The sequence below is a fragment of the Bos grunniens genome, chromosome 8 (genome assembly GCF_055505025.1).
Source record: "Bos grunniens cultivar Pamir isolate PY7600 chromosome 8, Bosgru_T2T1.0, whole genome shotgun sequence".
NCBI lineage: Eukaryota > Metazoa > Chordata > Mammalia > Artiodactyla > Bovidae > Bos > Bos grunniens.
The window spans coordinates 55,377,181-55,400,078 of NC_141172.1; the positions used below are offsets into that span (position 1 = coordinate 55,377,181).

Below are 22,898 nucleotides of genomic sequence, written 5' to 3' on the forward strand. Positions count from 1 at the left end.
AGTAGTAGAGCTAAACTATCTGGAATGAAGCCTACTCTAGGCCAACCATAACAAAGCTTAACAAGAGGCCTTAAAGAGATCAAGCAGATCTTCAAGTAGCTTAAACTGCCTGCCGGATCAAAGGACAACACTCTTTCAAGGAAAACAGCAGTGCCGACATGACTCCAACATAAAAGTACTAAGCACGCCAAGAAGCAAGACAACACGAGCCACAATCAGGAGTAAATCAGACGACTGGAACAAAATCAGAGACGAGAAGGATTTTCTCTAGAGAAAAAGGATGTTATTGGAGCTCTTATACCAATATTTAACTATTTTGATATTGAACATAATAAACTAGTAAGTGATAAAAAGCAAAGTGCAAAAGACTCTCCTTAGTATACAATAAGAAAAAATAGGACTTAAGAAATACGTATGCATGCTTTTCTGTGCAAAAGATATTAATATATAGGAAAAGTAATTTTGAAACATTTGAGACAATTCACCCTCAGAGCACAACTGGAAATGAAATATGACAGAAGAGGAAGAAGTGACTCTTTGTTGAGTATATTTTGAGCTACGACTCAGAATGGTGACAGTGTTTCCCATATTCTCAAAATAAATGATTAAAACCTGTCAGAATATGGTACATGCAAAATAAAATTCAAAGTGTTAACAAACTTAACTCTATTACAAAATGATAAATATAATCACATTGATTAGATTGGGGCAGAAAAGAACTAACCAAAGAAGTCTTAAACACACAAACACACACACACACACATACACATTGACTATATCTGTAAGGCTAAAGACAAAAAAGAACTGTGTGAACAATATTAGACTCCACTTTGGAAGTGTGTTTTTCACAAGGTTATGAGTTTTTAGATGTTAAATTACTTTGTGTGTGTGGTAGGAGTGAGCAAAAAGTAAATATATGGTGGATAATAAAAGCCTGGGTGTCTACTGTCAGAAAATAGTTATTGATACAAATGAGGGAAAGGGGAAGGCTAGAATGAATGCTGTAGTATTAGACTAGGGGGAAAAGCATGTGGTATGTTTTTAGTACTCAGACAGGTAGATAAATGTAGAAACATAGATGTGCATGAATGTACGAGTTGATATACATATATATTTCCTACCTCCTCCAGCAAAAGGGCCTAGAAGCAATGCCACTGAAGTAGCAATGAGAATTTGTTCTCTAATGAAAGGAATCAAGCTCCTTGGAGAAACATTCCGCATCAGGATCTGGCAAGGAAAATGTAAGATGAGTCGGGGTTATTTTGATGCCAGAAAGTAAGAAAGTGCTCTCAAAACAATAATGGAGATATTTGAAGAAGACACAGAACTCAACATGAAGGAGCTCTCATAGCCAGATCTGGGAAAATTTGAGCTGTAAAATAATGATAGTGTTAGATTTATAACCTAGAGAAGAAGATATCTATGAGTTCATACTAATATAAATAATTGAATACATCAACAAAAAAGGGGAAAAAATCACAAATGCCAGCTCTTTCTTACAGTAAAACTTTAATCACTGAATATAGGACTAAAGAAAATAGAAAACCATCAATTTTCAGTAATAATCATTACAAGGCAGAACCTTTGAGAAATGTTAAAATTAGTGACGTAGGTATATTGAGAAACTATTTGCATAGTGTTGAGGTATCTCCCCACAATATATGTCATTATAAAATGGTAACATTACGGTGGAGATGCCACCTTAACCAAGTGACTAAATTTAATGTTACTAGTCACAAAATACATAAAAAACATATAGTTTCTTATATGATGCACTGAGTAGGACATAACATCCATTCTGTGGTGTTTTTTACCAAAAAATATTTAATTTTAATATAATTATGAGAAAACACCAGAAGAATTAAAGTTTAGAGGTATTCTATAAAAATAAATGAACAAAAGTAAATGACCTGCCCAGTTTCAATGTTGTTGTTGTTGTTTTAATTTTTTAAATGTCTGAAGAACATTTAAAAAATTAATGTTTTAATTTAATTTAATTTTTTAAATGTCTAAGGAACTGTCAGAAGACATGGTGACATGACAACTAAATGAAATGAGAGAACCTGGATTTTATCATGGACCAGAAAAAGGACATTAGTGGGATATATAGAAGAATACTCTATAATTTGGCAGTCTGCAAAATGTTGCAGAATAACCCGTGAGTCAAAGGAAAAAGAAAATCACAAGGGAAATTGGAAAATAATTTAAAAACATGAAAACATAAAAAAATTGTGGGGCGCAGCTAAAATATTTCTTACAGGAAAATGTATAGATTTAATATTCTTATATTGAAAATATAGAATCTATTATCTTAAGGTTCTACCTTAAGAAGCTAAAAAATGAAGCATAAAGTAAACCCAAATTAAGTAGAAGGAAGAACATTTTAAAAGATAAGTGCATCCCTGGTGGCTCAGATCATAGAGAAAATTAACATAACCATAAATTGGTAATTGAAGGAAAAAATGAATCTGAAAAATGTCTGGCTAGATTTATCAAGAAGAAAATGGAAAAGTCACAGATTTTAGCTATCAGGAATGAAACAGAAAGAATATAACTACAGAACCTATAGACATTAATCTGATAATGAGAGATGTTATCAAATCTTTGGGCAAGTACATTTGGCAAACCAGATGACACGCCAAATTCTTTGTAAAACCCTAGCTTTTAACTACTAAGAATATTTGAGTTTTACTTTAAAAGTCCCCTACAAATAAAATTCTAGACTACATAATTTCTCTGATGAATTCCGTCCAACTTTAAGGAAGAAGAGCAATAATCCCAAACAAAATGTTTTGGAAAATAGAAGTGAAAGAAATACTTCCTAACTGATTTTATAAGGCCAGTATTACTCTGTTAAACCAAGACAAAAACATTTATAAGCAAGCAAACTGCAGATTAATATCCTTTATGGACATAGATCAAAACTCCCTTAAAACATAATAACAAATTGAACTTGACAATATGTAAAATGAGCAACTGGAGTTTCTAATGGAATTGCAAGGTTGAATAATAACTCATAAAAATCCATTTTGTTCACCTTATTCATTATTTGAACAGAAAAATTATATGATCAGTTCAACAGACGTAAGAAAAAATTAAAACACTTAAACACCCAAATGTGTTAAAATTATCTAACTAAAAATAGAAAGTAAGTTCCTCAGCCTGATAAAGGGCATGTATAAAAACCCTATGCCAAGCATTTAGTGTTGAAAGAGTTAATGATTTCCCCCTGAAATTGGGGATAAGGCAAGGATGTTCTTATCACTTATTTGACTAAAGGCCTTGAGCAGTAAGACTAGACAAAAAAATAGAAAATGTATCAACTATACAGGAAAGAGCAGTAAAACAAAGGAATAAACTAGTGATATATCCAACAGTATGAATGAATCCCAAAAACATTCTAATTACAAAATGCTAAACACAAAACAGTCCAGTCTATTTATATGAAAGTTCCTAAGAGACAAATCTAATTCAGAGTAACAGAATGGTGTTGGAGATAAGAAAGATAACTGGGAAGGGGTATAAGGGAAAGTTTGGGAGTGAAGGAAAGAACATCTTGTTTGTGCCAGTAGCTACCTGGATGATTACATCTGTCAAAATTCACCAAGCTATACACTTAAAACAGTAATATTTATGTAAATTACATTTAAACAGGGTTGATTTTTTTAAAGTGTTTCCCAGGGTGACCAACATAGGGAGAAAAAGAAGAAAAGTGTTCTGATTTAGCTACTAGGAGCTTGCTTTTTCCAGCAACTCTGCTTTCCAGCAGGCTGTGGTCTTTAAAGGATACTGTCTGCCCTGAGTGTGCTACCAGCACTTCGGCACCAATAGCTTCTGCCTCCTTAGTGGCAGAAGTGGGCAGAGTATACTGGAGAGGGTAGAGGTATACAGGGCTCCAAATGTGCATTCTCTTTCCAAAGGATGTTTATTAAGCCAACAAAAACAAATAAGGAAGCTAAGTAAGTCCAAAGCATCTTCTCATACAATTTTGTAATTAATTAAGTAGAAATTTCAACCAGTGAAATTTGGCTTATGTAGTTCTTCCCCTAATAGGATTAACTTTTGAATTGTGGGCTAAACCTCATATCACTTGTTTTCTCTTTTCTCTCCTTCCTCCTGTCTTTCCTTCTTTCCTTCCCTTTCTTTGTTTCTCATTTTCTTCCTTTTTCCTTCCTTTCTCTCCTCTTTCTTCCTTATTCTTTTTCTTCATGATTTTGTTTCCCATACATTAGGAAAAATATAACTGGGCTGTAAAGTTTTAAGAAGGGTTTCCTGGCAGGCTCTTTCTTGTCCCCATGTGATACCTGTAGTTGGCACCATTTTCTCATTGGCACTTTCTTACTTGAGTAATTAATGTTTGAAGGAAAAGCCTGATCTGTCTTAGTCATGGACTGTGTTCCAAGATATTTTACTGGAAACATAGCTGGACTGCTATAGTGTATATAACATTAAGAATCTAAAAATATTCATTTCCCAATTTTGCCCCAGTAGCAACTATGCATCCTGATTAAATTATGACTCTTATTTGAAGTCTTAATCTGCATAACTAAGAAATAGGATTCCTAGTGATTGTCATTTTGTTCTCAAAGAGCTCCTGAATATGAGAGAGGTGATCAAGGGAAGCTTTGTTAAATGCTCAAAAGTGTACAGTGAAACCAGGTTCATCATTGTGCCATTTAGAATCTTAATATTTCAACTGTTTTTAATATTGTTTAATATAAAAATTAACCTATTTAGACTCTATGGAATATGATTACTTTGTTTAAGAAGAAATTATAAGTTATCTGTGAAGTGTTAAGTTACACTGTATGTGTATCTGTCAAATTCATACATTAAAGCCTTAAATCCCATGGTGATGCTATCTGAACGTATGGACATAGGCAGGAAATTAGGTTAGGATGAGATGATGGGGGATGGGGTAAGACCCTTCATGATGGAATTAGTGTCCTTATAAAAAGAGTTCTTTCTTTCCTCCATGTGAAGACACAGTGAGAAAGTAGCCATCTACAAAAGACTTCTCACCAGACACCTACCTTTCCAGTACCCTCATCTCAGACTTCCAGCCTCCAGAACTATGAGAAATATATTTCTGTTGTTTAATCCACCCAGTCTATGGCATTTTAACAGTTTGAGTGGACGAATATAAGCGGTGATAGAGACCATAATTTCCTTTTGGCCTTAAATATGAATATATAAAAATATACTTTATATATTTTTATATAATTACATGAATATGTATGTAATTACATAATATATATCTTTTGACAAAATCATGCTTATATTATAAACAATTTTCCCTCCAATTTTAACAACAAACACAATATAGATGTTTTCTCATGTTAATAAATATTCCCTGATATTCTCTTTCACTGTTTGTATGACATGCCATCATAAAGATTGTCAGGTTCGTTTAAGCCATACTTTTGGCTATCTAGATTATATCTGACTTTCTATTACTATATACTATTACGTTATGAATCAACTTAGTAGTTAAGTTTTTGTCTAAACATGTGATTGTTTCCTCACACTAAAATGTAAGAGTTGATTCACTTTTAAAATTAACACAGCACATACCAAATACATATCAAAAATATTATACATATTTATACTTCAAACAATTGTTTAATAAACATGACTATCTCACTAGAGTTTTACAATGTCTGGTTCCCTGCAGCTGAATGTCAAAAGAGAGAGTGCATAAATATCCCATTGGCCCTGAGCACCATTCACACTTACTTTTCCGGTCTCATTCCACCCTCAACAGTACCAAATACTATTACTCAATTTTCATTGCTAAGAGGACGAGTGAAAATTGTGTGCTGTTCTTTTTGTACTATTATTATAAATGAAGGCGTAGATAAGAGTGAAAAGTCATTCCTATGTTTGTGTTTATATTTCTTCCTCTATATTTTTTTTTATAAATTTTAATCAATTTTCACTTCTTAAGAGCTTTCAAATTGCCACTTGAAAGGTTAAAAGTCTTTTGCAGAGAAATGATTAATGTTACTAATAAAACTAGGAAAACATTCACAAATGTCTAGCAGATGAATAATAAATATTATTAATCTACAGGGTTTTGTGAATAATTTTTCCCAATTTGTCACTTTAACTTTTAGCTTTTTCTTGTACACAAGTTACAGCCAGTTGTTTTTGTAAGGTGGCGCTCAGCTTACCTGTGGCTACGGCTTCGTTTCTGCCCAGAAGAGAGGGCAGAAACAATACCTAAATTCTAGGAAACCCCTGTCATTTTTGTTTCTCCTACATCTTTCCACCATCACACTGTGAATAAGTGAAGTAAACATTGAGGCTCCAAACTCACTTAAAACTATATAGAGCATTTTAAACAATTAAACAAGGAGATTCGTTAAGGAGGGTAAATGATCAGAAAGTAAGTGTTTCCCAGAGGAGACAAATGGGAATGAAGCACAAAAAAGAACAACTAAAATACTGTCATCATTTTGGGGGCACAATTAAATCTGAAAATTAGCAAGACAGCTAGAACTTAACTTATATTTTGGAAGTTTATAATGATAAGTAAAAAGCTGATCAACTACAGTCTGCAGTATGACATAGTCTTTTCTCTGGTGTCTTCAATGCCTGTTGTTTCATATTTGAGTGATAAAAGGTTGGAAATTATAGTGTTACTACTGGTATTTGTTAATGAACCTTTAAATTGGCCATTACTGTTATAGCCTGTTTATGTTGGCTTGGCTACGGTGGCTCTTTTATTGAAATAGATAACACAATTAATTTACTTCAGTCTTCTAAAATGTTTGGATTTAATCCAAATAAAATGACTGTCAGAAATAATGCCAGATTTGGGACCAGCAACAGGAAAACTCTACACATTTCACCAACCAAAAGTGCCAGTTGTAAAAGGAGGGGGAAATGGTTGTAAAGGAAAAAGTGAAAGTCGCTCAGCCCTGTTCCACTCTTTGTGACCCCCATGGACTGCCCCCATGGAGTGGGTAGCTTTTCCCTTCCCCAGGGGATCTTATCGTCCCAACCCAGGGATCGAACCCAGGTCTCCTGCATTGCAGGCAGATTCTTTACCAACTGAGCTATCAGGTAAGGGAGGGGGCATATGCATATCACTCACATGGCTAAGAGAAAAAGAAATCAAATTAATACAAAATTGGTGTTAGACCTAATTAACAACACAGATTGCTTCCCCCACTATGCCAATATTTGGTATTGTGAGGGGTTGATGATCCTGGAATGTGAAGTCAAGTGGGCCTTAGAAAGCATCACTACGAACAAAGCTAGTGGAGGTGATGGAATTCCAGTTGAGCTATTCCAAATCCTGAAAGATGATGCTGTGAAAGTGCTGCACTCAATATGCCAACAAATTTGGAAAACTCAGCAGTGGCCACAGGACTGGAAAAAGTCAGTTTTCATTCCAATCCCAAAGAAAGGCAATGCCAAAGAATACTCAAACTACCGCAAAATTGCACTCATCTCACACGCTAGTAAAGTAATGCTCAAAATTCTCCAAGCCAGGTTTCAGCAATATGTGAATCGTGAACTTCCTGATGTTCAAGCTGGTTTTAGAAAAGGCAGAGGAACCAGAGATCAAATTGCCAACATCCGTTGGATCATGGAAAAAGCAAGAGAGTTCCAGAAAAGCATCTATTTCTGCTTTATTGACTATGCCAAAGCCTTTGACTGTGTGGATCACAAGAAACTGTGGAAAATTCTGAAAGAGATGGAATACCAGACCACCTGACCTGCCTCTTGAGAAATTTGTATGCAGGTCAGGAAGCAACAGTTAGAACTGGACATGGAACAACAGACTGGTTCCAAATAGGAAAAGGAGTTCATCAAGGCTGTATATTGTCACCCTGTCTATTTAACTTATATGCAGAGTACATCATGAGAAACACTGGACTGGAAGAAACACAAGCTGGAATCAAGATTGCCGGGAGAAATATCAATAACCTCAGATATGCAGATGACACCACCCTTATGGCAGAAAGTGAAGAGGAACTCAAAAGCCTCTTGATGAAAGTGAAAGTGGAGAGTGAAAAAGTTGGCTTAAAGCTCAACATTCAGAAAACCAAGATCATGGCATCCAGTCCCATCACTTCATGGGAAATAGATGGGGAAACAGTGTCAGACTTTATTTTTCTGAGCTCCAAAATCACTGCAGATGGTGACTGCAGCCATGAAATTAAAAGATGCTTACTCCTTGGAAGGAAAGTTATGACCAACCTAAATAGCATATTCAAACTCAGAGACATTACTTTGCCAACAAAGGTTCGTCTAGTTAAGGCTATGGTTTTTCCTGTGGTCATGTATGGATGTGAGAGTTGGACTGTGAAGAAGGCTGAGTGCTGAAGAATTGATGCTTTTGAACTGTGGTGTTGGAGAAGACTCTTAAGAGTCCCTTGGACTGCAAGGAGATCCAACCAGTCCATTCTGAAGGAGATCAGAAGGGATTTCTTTGGAAGGAATGATGCTAAAGCTGAAAGTCCAGTACTTTGGCCATGTCATGCAAAGAGTTGACTCATTGGAAAAGACTCTGGTGCTGGGAGGGATTGGGGGCAAGAGGAGAAGGGGACGACAGAGGATGAGATGGCTGGATGGCATCACTGACTTGATGGACATGAGTTTGAGTGAACTCCGGGAGTTGGTGATGGACAGGGAGGCGGTGATGGACAGGGAGGCCTGGCGTGCTGCGATTCATGGGGTCACAAAGAGTCAGACACGACTGAGCGACTGATCTGATCTGATGATGTTTTTAAGAATTTTCTTTTTTTCACTTTGTGCCTACTCAAATGTCATACCATACTGACCACTGTATAAGAAGCATGTTTTCCATATAAAAAGGTTATGGTGCATTGCAACGACTAGATACATCCCAGACTTAACAGTGAAAAGCAAACATTCCAGCCAGACTATGAGACATAAAGCAAAATTATATTTCTCATGCCTGAAAGATTTTGAATTTGAGATGCTTTCTGATTTTTCATTTTCAAAAACTACTGTCAGTTTTAGCCATTAACTTTTTTGCCATTAACTTCTAAGTAAGAAGGTGAAGTAAAGGTGGTGTTGACTTAGTTTAGAACAGGGCTTAATAAAATGTCATATATTTGCTATTCTTTGCCCTGATGTCTGAATGTTTTCAAGGTTAATCAAAATAGAAAATGACTATTTACAAAGACATCAGAATAAAAGAAAGTAAATCTAGTTCTTGTTGTTTTATATAAAAGACATTGTTTTATCTTCTGATATGAAACACAAAATGTAGAGAGCCAAAACTTTTTAAGGATTAAATTTTTATTTTCACTTTTATATACATATCTACATGTGTATATATTGAATTATTTTATACTTTAGCTTCTTTGAAGGTGAATTGGTTTTGGTTGTTTAAAGTCTAGTTTCTCTATCAATTTCTTAAAGAGGAGAAACTCTCTATCAAAATCTTGATTTTTCCAATTATCTGTTTCTTTAATCCTGTTCATTTTTGCTTCATATGTTTAAACTTTATTCTTAAGCACATAGTTATGATAATTTTGTCTTCCTAATGAAATGAGTTATCGTTATGAAATCTCTATTTTTAGGAATATACTTTGTGTTAAGGTCAGTTTTATCTATTATTAATACTGCCACTACAGCCTTCTTTTGCTTACTTTTGGCATGCTAAATATATTTCTCCTCATTAGCCACTTACTAAGTAAATCTCTTATTAACAGGGCTGTGCTTATGTTAGAATTGCAGCACTTTTCTATGTATTAGTACTTAAACTGTGTCTGTTAGATGATATATTGTTGGGTCTTTTATCCATTTAGACAGTTTTTAATTTGGATGTTTAGTTTCTTAATATTTAATATAATTATTGATATGATTCAATTTAGATCTGCCATGCAGTTTTTTTCATTTATCCCCTCCTTTTTTGGTTACTCTATTCCCCCTTTTCTCATTTGATTTTGATTTTTGAATACTTTAAAAATTTTATTTTATCTACTGTCTTATTAACTATAGCTTTTTCCCTTTCTTTTTTCTTAACTCGATGGATTACAGTGCAAATATTTAGTTTTTTCCTAACCAACATAGAGTTAAAATTGTACCAATTCATGTAAATTGTAGACACAGTACAACTACATGTATAAATAAGCCTACACAGATTATAAATCCAATAAAGTCCATTTTTTACTGTAAAAGTATATGAAGAGAAATACTGTTTTCCATTTACCCTTATATTTACCATTTCTTTCTGAGGATCCAGTTTGAATTTGGTGTCATTTCTTCAGCATGAATGAATCATTTTAGCTTGATTTAGCATTTCTTAAGATGTCAGTCTACTGTTAATTTTTATTCACATATTTCAAACTTCTCTTACTGAATTTAGAATTATTATAGCTTCTTGATAAATTGACCTCTTTATTAATATATAACGTCTCTCTTGGTCCTGGCATTTTTCCTTGTTCGGAGGTCAACTTGGTTTGATATAATATGAGCACTTTAGCTTTCATCTAAGGGGTGTTTTCATGTTATAACTTTTTCCATTCTTTAACATTTCTATTTTAATACTTAAAGTGGGTTTCCTGTAGACAACATATATATATATATATAGGTTTTGGTTTTCATCCAATCTGACAATATTTACTTTTAATTGGAGTATTTGGGCCAGTGCTATCCAATGAAAATAAAATGTGAGCCACAAATAGTAGTCACATATATGTAATTTTAAAAAAATTTAGTAGACACACCAAAAACGGTTAAAACATTTAACCAAAAATGGTTAAAATACTTTGCTTTATTTATCCAAATATATCCAAAAATATTCTCATTTAAACAATCAATGTAAAAATATAATACTGAATATTTTACATGAGATTAACTCATACTAAGTTTTTGATAGCCAATGCATGTTTTATACTCATATCACATTTCAATTTGGCCTGAACATATATGTCCCTAATACCTAAATTTAGTATTGGCCTTTAGTATTGGATGACACAATATATTCAATGTGGCTATCAATAAGACAAGTTAAAGCCATTTTCTATTTGTTCCATCTGATCTTTCTCTTATCAAATATTTCTGCATTTTTATATTAATGATGTTATAAGATTAATATTATGATTCTATTGTATCTTTACTGTTAGTTAACTCACATTGTTCTTTTTTCTTATTAGTAATTGCTTTAGAGTTTACCATATTCATCTTTAACTTATCAGATTCTAAATTAAGATGACATTATTATCACTTCAAATACAGTGTAAAAATTTTATAAGAATGTAACTCCATATTCGCTTTTCCTCTTTGGTTGTATTGTTGTCATATGTTTTATTTCTGCTAATTCTATAAATGTCACCATGCATTATTACTTCTTAATAGTAAATGTTAAGTAAATTTGTTAATAATGACCAGGAAATGATCTGCTACAGAAATTTTTTAAAGTGAGAACATATATCTTCTTTAAATACTTGAAGGTTTATTTAAATATTTTGGAGAAGGAAATGGCAACCCTCTCCAATATTCTTGCCTGGAGAATCCCCATGGACAGAGAAGCCTGCCAGGCTGCAGACCATGGGGTTGCAAAGAGTCAGACATGACTTAGCAACTGAACAACATTCAAATATTTACCATTTCCAGCATTCTCATTCTTTTTGCAGATTCAAATATATATTTGGTACCAATTAATTTCTGTCTGAATATTTTCCTTAAGTATTACTTTTAGTATGAATCTTCTTAATTCTCACAATTTTTTTTTTTTTGGTCCGAAACATATCTTTGCCTGTGAGTTTGAAAGATATTGTGATACATGCAATAATTCTAGGTCAAGAAATATTTTTCATTTAGCATCTTAAAGATCTTATGCCATTGTCTTCTGGTTTTATAGTTTCTGAAGTCTGCTTTCATTTTGATGTATGTTTTTCTCCTTGGCATATGTCTTTTTTCTCCACCTTCTTTTAAGATTTTCTTAGTATCTCTGGTTTTAAGTGATTTTATTACAAACCTCAGTGTTGGTTTCATTACCACTATTGTGCTTTCGTTATTATTTTCTTTTTTTTCCTACTAAACTGCTATTCTGAAACAATAAAAATTAGACTTTGCCTAGACCCACTCCAGTACTCTTGCCTGGAAAATCCCATGGATGGAGGAGGCTGGTGGGCTGCAGTCCATGGGGTCGCTAAGAGTCGGACACGACTGAGCGACTTCACTTTCTCTTTTCACTTTCATGCATTGGAGAGGGAAATGGCAAACCACTCCAGTGTTCTTGCCTGGAGAATCCCAGGGACAGGGGAGCCTGGTGGGCTGCCGTCTATGGGGTCGCACAGAGTCGGACACGACTGAAGTGACTTAGCATAGCATAGCATAGAGTACATACGTGAAGTGAAAGTCATTCAGCCATGTCTGACTTTTTGCAAACCCATGGAACTCTCCAGGCCAGAATACTGGAGTGGGTAGCCTTTCCCTTCTCCAGGGGATCTTCCCAACCAGAGATCAAACCCAGGTCTCCCACATTGCAGGAAGATTCTTTACCAGGTGAGCCACCACGGAAGCCCTGAGTGCATAACTTGTGACCTTTGGCAAGAACTCATTGTTCTTTTTTTTTCTTTTTTAATCTCAGTTTTATTTATTTATTTTTTTACTTTACAATATTGTATTGATTTTGCCATATATTGACATGAATCTGCCATGGGTGTACATGTGTTCCCACCCTGGACCACCCTCCCACCTCACTCCCCATCCCATCCCTCTGGGTCAACCCAGTGCACCAGCCCCGAACACCCTGTATCATGCATTGAACCTGGACTGGCAATTCATTTCACATGTGATAATTTACATGTTTCAATTCCATTCTCCCATATCATCCCTCCCTCGCCCTCTCCCACAGAGTCCAAAGGACTGTTCTATACATCTGTGTCTCTTTTGCTGTCTCGCATACAGGGTTATTGTGACTATCTTTCTAAATTCCATATATATGTGTTAGTATACTGTATTGGTGTTTTTCTTTCTGGCTTACTTTACTCTGTATAATAGGCTCCAGTTTCATCCACCTCATTAGAACTGATTCAAATGCATTCTTTTTAATAGCTGAGTAATATTCCATTGTCAGCTTTCTTATCCATTCATCTGCTGATGGACATCTAGATTGCTTCCATGTCCTGGCTATTATAAACAGTGCTGTGATGAACACTGGGTACACATGTTTCTTTCAATTCTGGTTTCCTTGGTGTGTATGCCCAGCAATGGGATTGCTGGGTCGTATGGCGGTTCTATTTCCAGTTTTTTAAGGAATCTCCACACTGTTCTCCATAATGGCTGTACAAGTTTGCATTCCCACCAACAGTGTAAGGGGGTTCCCTTTTCTCCACTCCCTCTCCAGCATTTATTGTGTGTAGACTTTTGGATAGCAGCCATTCTGACTGGTGTGAAATGGTACCTCATTTTGGTTTTGATTTGCATTTTTCTGATAATGAGTGATGTTGAGCATCTTTTAATTTTTATTATTATTTAAATTATTGAATTTATGTGTCTGTCAGCCATCAAATATATAAACTTTTAAAGACTGTTTCATCACATTTCTTTCCTGCCTCATTATTTTTTCTTCTAGGACTCCAGTTACAAATGTGTTATAATGCTTGATAATGTCCCTCTAATAGTGAAAATTATTTTCATCTTTTTCTATGACTTATTTAACATAGTTTTCATTAATATGCCTTTAAGTGTAATGAGGTTTCCTGTAACCTATATACTTATAATAACATTTAGTATATTTTTTAAAGTATATGTTGTACTTTTTATCTTTAGAAAATCTATCAAATTTTGTTTACAACTTCATTATGATTATTGTGTTTAAGATCTCATCATGTTCAGGTTTTCTTTTATATCATTTATAGAGGAATTCTAATGTTTATCTCAGCTATCTTTTAAATTAGCACACCATATAGAGCCACTTTGAGTTTCTAGAAAAAAGTGAGCAGAAAGTACAAAAATTCCAGTATATACTCAATTTCCCCTAAACTAGACAGTTATCCCCATTTTTGTATCTCAGAGTAGTGTGGCAAATTTTTTACAATTGATAAGCCTATACATATACATTATCATTAACTAAAGCATACAGTTTACAGTAGCCTTCATTCAGTAGCCTTCACTCTGTGTGTGTACATTTCTATGGGTTTTGACAAGTGCATAATGTGATGTATCCACCATTACAATGTAGCATACAGATAGCTTCCCAGGCCTAAATAATCCCCTTTATGCCACCTACTCATTCCTCACCCCCAGCACCCTAATCCATGTCAACCACTGGTCACTATTACTCTTAGTTAATTTGACTAGAGGTTCATCAACTTCATTGATATTTTCCAAGAGCTAGCTTTGGGTTTTGTTGCCTTTATTGATTTCTGTTTAAATTTCATTGATTTCTACCCTAATTTTTATTATTAGTTTTGTTCTAACTTTGGATTTAATTTGCTATTTTTCTAGTTTCCTCACCTTGGGTGAGACAGAAATGAAGAGGTGTTTCTGAAGTTGGTTATTTCCTTTCCCCACATCAAAGGTAAAATGGGGCTGGAGTTTGATACTTCCCTTCTCCTAAGTCAGATAGGGTTTATTAAACTACAAGTCAGTTAGATTTTGGTAAAATAGTAACTTTAGAAGTCATTCTTTGTTAAGGATAATAGGATGCTTTTGGAATATTTCAGAATGCTGCATTTTTCTCACACTATGGGAATCATGAGGACATTTCTCTCTAATGATCATCCTGAAAACCTAGTGGGACTATTGAGGGTAAAACTCTCATAAACATGAGATACCTTGTATGACTGCCCTGCCTGGAGTCTCTAACATTCAAGCTTATCCAAACAGAACTTCCAACAATTCAGCAGTTGCTGTTTAGGTATTTCTAGCAGAGTTCTGCTCTTAGACTTTTGCCCCTAGTGAAGAAAAAGCTTTGACTTGCAGTATATGAATCTGTCTCCAGTTGGGGCAGTAGTTTGCCCTGTGACCTTCAATTCTCTGCTGTATATCATATATCAAAAAATGATTATTGATTTTTACTTTGTTCATCTTTGTTTTTATTTTTGAAAAAGTGAAAATTTCTAAGATTTCTATACTTTAGACCATAAACTGGAAGTTGTCACAGCTTTTCAAACTCTTCATTTGTTAATTCCTTTATATGCTATTTCTGCATTTATTTCTATCAAATTATTTTTCTCCTGATTAAAATCTGTATTTTTCTGCTCCTTTGATTGCCTAGTAATTTTTGACTAGATGCTGGACACTGTGTATTTCATATTGTACAGTAAAGGATTTTTTTTTTTTTACATTCCTTTAAAGAGCACTGTATTTTCACCAGGCAGACAGTTAGGTTACATGTGGGTCATATTAATTTTTCAAACCTTTCTCTTTAACTTTTTAAACATGTTAAAAAGGTTAAAAAGGAAAGTGGCTTCCCTGGTGGCTCAGGCCGTAAAGAATCTGCCTGCAATGTGGGAGATCTAAGATTGATCCCTGGGTTGGGAAGATCATCCCCTGAAGGAGGGCATGGCAATCCACTCCAGTATCTTGCCTGGAGAATCCCATGGACTGCTGGGCTACAATCCATAGAGTTGCAAAGAGTCGGACATGACTGAAGTGATTAAGCATGCACACACAGAGAATTTTAAGGCTAACTTACTTTCACTGCTAAGGCCTGATGAATCATGAGGTCTTTCCACTTTGACTTCAAGAACAGAAATTACTTCCATCTTATGTGAACTCAAAAAATTTGTCACCCGTGGCCTTTCTCATGTTCTTTCTCTAATTCCACACTTTTCCTTAATGTTTGTGTAGATCAGTACTTAACCAAAGACTCAAAGTGACCCTTCTGCATTTTTCCAAAACTTTCTCATTATGCAGCCCCCTCCACTCTCATATTCTGCCTCACATTCACTGTTCATTCCACTTCAGCCTTCTAGAGCTTTTATCTCTACTTCCTTAACTCTGATTACCTGACTCCATTTGTGATCCCCATCCCTGTGCTGTCCTTCCAATCATTAAGCTGTAATAATGGTACAACCACTTCATGTGCTTCTGCTCTTAAGGATATCATCCTGTGCTGCCAGAAGTCAAATGACTGGACACACTTAGGGCATATATATATATATATATATATTTTTTTTTTTTTTTTTTTCTGGCTTCTAGTTATGGCCTATTCCCACAGCAATTAGTTCTTCATGGACCTACAAAGATGCCTCTGGGTTCATTCACAACAAACATCTAGATGTACTGCAATACTATCAATTTAAGAAACTAATACTTGGGAACTGAAACTATAATAATAGTTAATAGCTAATAAAGATAATTATTGTTTTCAAACTATTTATATTCATTGTCCTAATATCAGTAATATTTGTGGTTATTGATGAAAGTATAAAAGTAATTATCCAGTATTAATCTATTTTATAAGCTTGATACACAATAAAAGAACTACAGAGTTAACTACCAACCAGCCATTAAAACAATTCACTTTGTTTTACTTACAAAGTGGAGAATCCTGGAAATATATATGTGTATACACATACACAACACACACACATCTTTCTTTCCTTTATAAAACAGAAATTTAACTGTTATCTATTTTGGAATATCTCATTTTTGCTTGAGTTTATGGAATAAGCTAAATCACCCCTTTTCCCTGAAAGTAAAGCAAAGAACTATTCATTATGCTTTCTGATGCAATGCTATGTGAAGAAATAGGGGAAAAAATCTAAATTATCCATATTCCAACAATTATTATACACAGAAAATTATAAAATTAGAAGTAAATTACATAACTACTTCTTACTCCGTGATGAAAAATATATATGTGTAAGTTTCAAAGTATTTCAGGATTTTTAAAATCTATTATTTCAGTTCAGTTCAGTCACTCAGTTGTGTCTGACTCTTTGCGACCCCATGAACTACAGAACGCCAAGCCTCCCTGTCCATCACCAACTCCCAGAGTTCACCCAAACCCATGTCCATTGAGTCAGTGATGCCATCCAACCATCTCATCCTCTGTCATCCCCTTCTCCTCCTGCCCCCAGCATCAGGGTCTTTTCAAATGAGTCAGCTCTTCACATCAGGTGGCCAAAGTATTGGAGTTTCAACTTCAAATAAGTCCTAACAATGAATAGCCAGGACTGATCTCCTTTAGAATGGACTGGTTGGATCTCTTTGCAGTCCAAGGGACTCTAAAAGAGTCTTCTCCAACACTACAGTTCAAAAGCATCAAATATTCACTGCTCAGCTTTCTTTATAGTCCAACTCTCACATCCATACATGATCACTGGAAAAACCATAGCCTTGACTAGACGCACTTTGTGGACAAAGTAATATCTCTGCTTTTTAATATGATATCTAGGTTGGTATAACTTTTCTTCCAAGGAGTAAGCATCTTTTAATTTCATGGCTACAATCACCATCTTCAGTGATTTTGGAGCCCAGAAAAATAAAGTCAGCCACTGTATCCACTGTTTCCCCATCTATCTGCCATGAAGTGATGGGACCGGAAGCCATGATTTTCGTTTTCTGAATGTTGAGCTTTAAGCCAACTCTTTCACTCTCCTCTTTCACTTTCATCAAGACGGTCTTTAGTTCTTCTTTACTTTCTGCCATAAGGGTAGTGTCATCTGCATATCTGAAGTTATTGATATTTCTCCCGGCAATCTTGATTCCAGCTTGTGCTTCCTCCAGCCCGCCATTTCTCATGACGTACTCTTCATATAAGTTAAATAAGCAGGGTGACAATATACAGCCTTGATGTACTCCTTTTCATATTTGGAACCAGTCTGTTGTTCGATGTCCAGGTATAACTGCTGTTTCCTGACCTGCATAAAGGTTTCTCAAGAGGCAGGTCAGGTGGTCTGGTATTCCCATCTCTTCCAGAATTTTCCACAGTTTGTTGTGATCCACACAATCAGAGGCTTTGGCATAGTCAATAACAGAAATAGATGTTTTTCTGAAACTCCCTTCTTTTTTTGATTATGCAGTGGATGTTGGCAATTTGATCTCTTGTTCCTCTGCTTTTTATAAAACCAGCTTGAACATCTGGAATTCCATGGTTCATGTATTGCTGAAGCCTGGCTTGGAGAATTTTGAGCATTACTTTACTAGCGTGTGAGATGAGGGCAATTGTGTGTTAATTTGAGCATTCTTTGGTATTGCCTTTCTTTGGGATTGAAATGAAAACTGGCCTTTTTCAGTCCTGAGGCCACTGCTGAGTTTTCCAAATTTGCTGGCATATTGAGTGTAGCACTTTAAAAGGATTGTCTTCCAGGAGGTGAAAGAGCTCGAGTGGAATTCCATCACCTCCATTAGCTTTGTTCGTAGTGATGCTTCCTAAGGCCCAGTTGACTTCACATTCCAGGATGTTTGGCTCTATATGAGTGATCACACCATCGTGATTATATGGGTTGTCAAGATTGTTTTTGTATAGTTCTTCTGTGTATTCTTGCCACCTCTTCTTAATATCTTCTGCTTCCGTTAGGCCCGTACCATTTCTGTCCTTTATTGAGCCCATCTTTGCATTAAATGTTCCCTTGGTATCTCTAATTTTCTTGAAGAGATCTCTAGTCTTTCCCACTCTATTGTTTTCCTCTATTTCTTTGCACTGATCACTGAGGAAGGCTTTCTTATCTCTCCTTGCTATTCTTTGGAACTCTGCATTCAAATGGGTATATCTTTCCTTTCCTCCTTTGCTTTTTGCTTCCCTTCTTTTCACAGCTATTTGTAAGGCCTCCTCAGACAGCCATTTTGCTTTTTTGCATTTCTTTTTCTTGGGGACGGTCTTGAATCCTGTCTCCTGTACAATGTCACAAACCTCTGTCCATAGTTCATCAGGCACTCTGTCTGTAAGATCTAGTCCCTTAAATCTATTTCTGACTTCCACTTTATAGTCGTAAGGAGTATGATTTAGGTCATACCTGAATGATCTAGTGGTTTTCTCCACTTTCTTCAATTTCAGTCTGAATTTGGCAATAAGGAGTTCACGATCATAGCCACAGTCAGCTCCCAGTCTTCTTTTTGCTGACTGTATAGAGCTTCTCCATCTTTGGCTGCAAAGAATATAATCAATCTTATTTCGGTGTTAGCCATCTGGTGATGTCCATGTGTAGAGTCTTCTCTTGTGTTGTTGGAAGAGGGTGTTTGCTATGACCAGTGCGTTATCTTGGCAGAACTTTATTAGCTTTTGCCCTGCTTCATTCTGTACTCCAAGGCCAAATTTGCCTGTTACTCCAGGTGTTTCTTGACGTCCTACATTTGCATTCCAGTCCCCTATAATGAAAAGGACATCTTTTTTGGATGTTAGTTCTAGAAGGTCTCATAGGTCTTCATAGAACTGTTCAACTTCAGCTTCTTAAGTGTTACTAGTTGGGCATAGACTTGGATTATCATGATATTGAATGGTTTGCCTTGGAAACAAACAGAGATCATTCTGTCATTTTTGAGATTGCATCCAAGTACTGCATTTCAGACTCTTTAGTTGAGTATGATGGCTACTCCATTTCTTCTTAGGGATCTTGCCCACAGTAGTAGATATAATGGTCATCTGAGTTAAATTCACCCATTCTAGTCCATCTTAGTTCGCTGATTCCCAAAGTCTCGATGTTCACTCTTGCCAACTCCGTTTGACCACTTCCAATTTGCCTTGATTCATGGACCTAACATTCCAGGTTCCTATACTGCTCTTTACAGCATCGAACCTTGCTTCTATCACCAGTCCCATCCACAACTGGGTGTTGTTTTTTCTTTGGCTGCATCCCTTCATTCTTTCTGGAATTATATCTCCACTGATCACCAGTAGCATATTGGGTACCTATCGACCTGGGGAGTTCATCTTTCAGTGTGCTATCTTTTTGCCTTTTCATTTACTATATACAAAACAGGGCTTCCCTGGTGGCTCAGTGGTAAAGAATCCACCTGCCAATGCAGGAGATGGATATTTTGTCCCTGGGTCAGGAACATTCCCTGGAGAAGGAAATGGCAACCCACTCCAGTATTCTTGTCTGGGAAATCCCATGTATAGAGGAGTCTGGTGGGCTACAGTCCATGGGGTCGCAAAGAGTCGGACACAACTGAGTGATTAAACAATAATATATAAAACAACTGAGGAGAAGTATCATTAAATCAACACTTCCCCCTCTCTATTGTGTAACTATGTCAAACACACAAAATTCCCCAAAACTTTAATGCATAGTAAACTATTTTAAAATGGATACACATTGTCTTTAATAATTTTAGTTCAGTGATGAGAACTATTTTTTTAATGATTGATACATTGGTCTATATTGTTAGAATGGAGATAGGCAAATTTGCATCATGAATCCACAGACCTTCTTGGATTGAAAAGTGAAAGGGTTAGTCACTCAGTCATGTCCCACTCTTTGTGTTCCCATGGACTGTAGCCTGCCAGGCTCCTGTGTCCATAGAATTCTCCACGCAAAAAAACTGGAGTGGGTTGTGACATAACCAAATCCAGTTTGCCCTGGATTCTTTGTAGCGTACTCAAAGAGCCATGCTCAAATTTCAGCATCATAGAAAAATAACAAAGCCAGTGAAAGAAAATTTACTAAAGGTAGAAGGAAACCATATCTTTCCAAAACAGTTGGAAAGATATCCAATGTATCAACTGGATATTGATATCCAAAAAGATATCCAATGTATCAGTTGATATCCAATGTATCAATGATGCAGTGCATCACAGGATACAACAAAGATGTGACAGTGATCTTATACTTTATGTTGAGGTCCTTTAATGGGCCGGAACCTGGTGGTCCGGAGTCGATGATAAGAAAGTAAAGGAGAGAAAGTGGCTGATATTTCTTGGTTTAAACAGAAAGCCAATAAAGCCCCTGACACGGGGCTTGCTCTGTTCATAGAGGCCTCAGGTGCCCTCTCAATGGGGTAAAGGCACAGAGCACCTTCTTGAGAGGGTCTTAGAAGCCCAGGCAGGAAAGTGAACTCAGAGGACCTCTGTGCTCCAAAGAAATAGCCTGAGAGAGAGAGAAAAAGAAAGACATGGGGACCAGATCTCTATGGAGCTGCTGCTGCTAAGTCGCTTCAGTCGTGTCCGACTCTGTGCGACCCAAAGGACAGCAGCCCACCAGGCTTCCCCGTCCCTGGGATTCTCCAGCAAGAACACTGGAGTGGGTTGCTATTTCCTTCTCCAATGCATGAAAGTGAAAAGTGAAAGTGAAGCCGCTCAGTCGTGTCCGACTCTTCGCGACCCCATGGACTGTAGCCTACCAGGCTCCTCTGTCCATGGATTTTCCAGGCAAGAGTACTGGAGTGGGGTGCCATTGCCTTCTCCGTCTGATGGAGCAAAGGTGTTTTAATCAACATGGTGTGGGCATATATACTGTAGTTATTTTCAGCAAAGATAAAGATTGAAATTCCAGACTTACAAAACATAGGCAATCCATATTAAAGAGACAGAGAGTTGTAAATAATCACTTTTACCATATGGTTCACAAGAAGGAAGAGGGTACTTATCACCATAGGGAAAAACTAACGAAGAAAATGCCTGGATCCCTCAGCCCCGGGAGAGGCTTGCCTCTCCTCTTAATTCAGGAATTAATAATGAACAGAGGATTCCTGACAGATCCAAAACAGCACACAGGAAGCCTCCTGTTAAATGCTTCCTGACACTTTAGATATAGGAAACTGAAACTTACTCCAGTTATAATTCCTCAGAGTAGAATCCAAACCTGGAGGAAAGCTTTGTGAGAAATCTCAAAGAGGTGTATCACTGTAGACAGAATTAAGGATAAGTTTAATAACTTACTCTTAATTGCGTTGTCAATGGGTTTTGATACAGGGAAGACTGGGAGGACAAATAACTCTCCTGTCCAAGGGTTCACTGCACATCTGCATAAGGCAGCATTCTGTAATTTAAAAAGAAATTGTTAAGAAATTTCAGACTCTGATTCAGCTAAGACTTGAAATGGACATTCTTCCATATCTGATTCAGAGTAGCCTTCTTTCTTAAGCTCTTTTTTTTTTTTTTTTCCATTTATACATCTATAGAAAATAAAATAAATGAAATAAAAACATTTACTACTTAACTAACATTGTCCATTTGGTTGAGTGGGGTTATCATCTCACATATTTCTATTTCCCTAGACATTGTGTCCTTACCTTGAGTTATATCTTTCTCACTCATTTCTAGCATATCAAGCATGAGATCTGCAAATCGACATTTCTAGAGAAATATAAGCAATTTACCAGAATTCACAGTCAGTTACCAAACTCTGTATGCCTGGTTTGTGTAGTATTGATGAATTTACACTCTCTTTGGCTTATATAAAACTGAGAATGAGGATGAAAGATATTGTATATATTAATAACCAAACATTAAAACAAAATAGACTTATTGAAGATCAAGACTGCCTCCTCCCCTCAGCCTATGATAGCAGATGCAGTTTCTATATAGAGAATATAGTTTTAAAATCTTATCTCAAATGTCCAACTCTATCTCTTGAGAAAGATAGGTTTGGCATTGAGAGTAATAGCATTTTTTAACATCCAATATCTTGTCTCATCAATTATTTTAATAAAGTTTGCTCTGCAACTGTATTCTCTTCACTCCCAAAATATCACTGGCAGACTGTAATACAGTTCTTGAACCTTGATTCAAAGCTGGGCAGAAATCTCATGAAAACTATTTTTTTCCCCTATAATGTGTAACATGTGGGTTTCTTGGCTTACAAAGAGACTTTAAGAAGGCATGATTCTTTAATAATATACCATAGAGAAAATGTTCCTTAAAGTATGCTTTAAGATAAAAATAATCTAATTATGTAATTATGGATCGAGAAAGAGCTCTATGTGGTTAGCCTGGATCCAACTATGGTAATATGATTTTCATGAAATTGGCACAGTTTACAATTGAGACCGCAAATATTAGATTGCTCATCATT

The 22,898-nt window shown here is 35.9% G+C and overlaps 1 long non-coding RNA gene across 2 annotated transcripts in view; it reads right to left on the bottom strand.

Annotated features, from left to right (window-relative positions):
• Nucleotides 1-1,051: 1,051 nt before the first annotated feature.
• LOC147367084 (uncharacterized) overlaps nt 1,052-22,898 on the bottom strand; it is a 555,865-nt gene continuing 534,018 nt past the window's right edge. For both annotated transcript variants that reach the window (XR_015169162.1, XR_015169161.1), the window contains 2 exons: nt 21,764-21,863; nt 1,052-1,227 (listed from right to left, as the gene is read on the bottom strand). This is a non-coding gene — a long non-coding RNA (uncharacterized LOC147367084). The remainder of the gene's footprint in view (nt 1,228-21,763; nt 21,864-22,898) is intronic.